The 1,762-nt window shown below is 61.9% G+C and overlaps 1 non-coding gene across 1 annotated transcript; it reads left to right on the forward strand.

The window, feature by feature from the left end:
* The first annotated feature begins 652 nt into the window (after positions 1-652).
* LOC131864768 (5S ribosomal RNA) lies at positions 653-771 on the forward strand. The gene has a single exon (XR_009363531.1). It is a non-coding gene; the product is annotated as a 5S ribosomal RNA (ribosomal RNA).
* The last annotated feature ends 991 nt before the right edge of the window (positions 772-1,762 follow it).

A 1,762-nucleotide genomic window follows, 5' to 3' on the forward strand; every position in this document is an offset into this window, starting at 1 on the left:
GGAACCCAATTTTGGTCCTCGGGTCCCATTTTTTTTTGTCTCGCATCCCACTTTTGGCCTGTGGCCTTTTCGGGGTCGATTCTCGTTTTGGGCATCAGAGCATGTTTCTTCTCCTAAAACCCAATATTTGTTTATTAAGTCTCGGAACACATTTTTGTTCTCGTGGACCCATCATGGGTCTTGGAACGCATTTGTGGTCCTTGGGTCCCATTTTGCATCCCGAAACTTGTGTTTTGGTGCTTGATCCCTATTTTGGGTGCCCACCTTGCACCAAGTGCGCACCCGGGGCAAACCGAGCGCCTTGGTGCACCGGGGCAAGATCGAGCGTGCACCCGAGGCGCCCCGAACATGCACCAAGGTGCACTCGGCCCACATGTGAGCGCAGGTCGTTGCGCCCGAGGTGGTGTGTGGGCACCGCGTTGCAGACGGGACACTGCACGCACACGACGCCCCCTCCAGGTGCACGCACGTAGGCCGGGCCGGGTGCACACCCGACGCCCTAGCAAGGTGCGCGCACCCGGGCAGGGCTCACACTTGGCGAACGGGGCGCACTTCGCGAGGGAGGGTGTGCACCTCGACGGGGGTGGGTGGCCGGGGTGGATTCGCACGTGGGTCGCGGTTTGCTAAGTACACACTGCGACAAGCTCATAACGGGTGCGATCATACCAGCATTAGTGCACCGGATCCCATCAGAACTCCGCAGTTAAGCGCGCTTGGGCCGGAGTAGTACTGGGATGGGTGACCTCCCGGGAAGTCCCGGTGTTGCACCCTTTTTTAGTTTTTCGCCGGGCGTCGCAATGCTATTTGAATAAACCTTTTGCCCGTTTGCGTTCTCGTCGGGGCCGGGCCGGGCCGGGGTGCGCTGCCCGCACTACCGCGCGCGCGGGGGCGACACCGAGCGCGCACCCGAGGCGCCCCGAGCACACAGGCCACGGTGCAACCCGGGCGTTGTGCGCGCACCCCGGTGCGCCCGAGGTGCTGCGCGCGCACCCAGGTGAAATCGGTGTGCACCTCGGCCAGTGCGCGCTCGGTCGAGTCGCGCACGTTGGCCAAGGTGCACGGTGATGTTTCTTACTCTAAGGTTCCGCACCAGACGCCCGGGACAGGTGAGCGAAGCTGGGCGGGGCCGGGTGCGCGGCCGGGGCAGGTGCACGCAGCTGGAGAGAGCTTTGGAGCACACTTCGGAGCGCACCAATGATGCGCTCCATTCAAAAGTTTCCTGAAAAGGCAAAAAAAGTTGAGATTATAGAATTTCCCACTTGAGAGATTGTAAAAAAAAAAAATTTAAAATGAAGGAAACGCGGGTGCCAAGGTGTGCGCAGCCCAGCCAAGGTGTGCGCACCAAGGCGCCCACCCTGGCGAAGGTGCACGCAAGGTGCGCACCCGAGGCAAACCGGACAATTAACCCAACTTTCGACTTCGCGCGCACCTTGGAGCGCACTTCGGAGCGCTCCTTGGTGCGCACCAATCTTGGGCACCTCGGAGTGCACCATGGCGCCCACCAAGGTGCGCACCCGGGGCAAACCGAGCTCCGACTTCGTGCGCACCTTGGAGCGCACGAAAGGTGCGCACCATGGCGCCCACCAAGGTGCGCAGCCCAGCCAAGGCGTGCGCATCAAGGTGCGCACCCTGGCGAAGGTGCGCACCCGGGGCAAACCGAGCTCCGACTTCGTGCGCACCTTGGAGCGCACAAAAGGTGCGCAACCCAGCCAAGGTGTGCGCACCCCGGTCAAACCGAGCTCCGAATCGTGCGCACCAGAGG

The sequence above is a fragment of the Cryptomeria japonica genome, unplaced genomic scaffold (assembly GCF_030272615.1).
Source record: "Cryptomeria japonica unplaced genomic scaffold, Sugi_1.0 HiC_scaffold_91, whole genome shotgun sequence".
NCBI classification, from domain to species: Eukaryota; Viridiplantae; Streptophyta; class Pinopsida; order Cupressales; family Cupressaceae; genus Cryptomeria; species Cryptomeria japonica.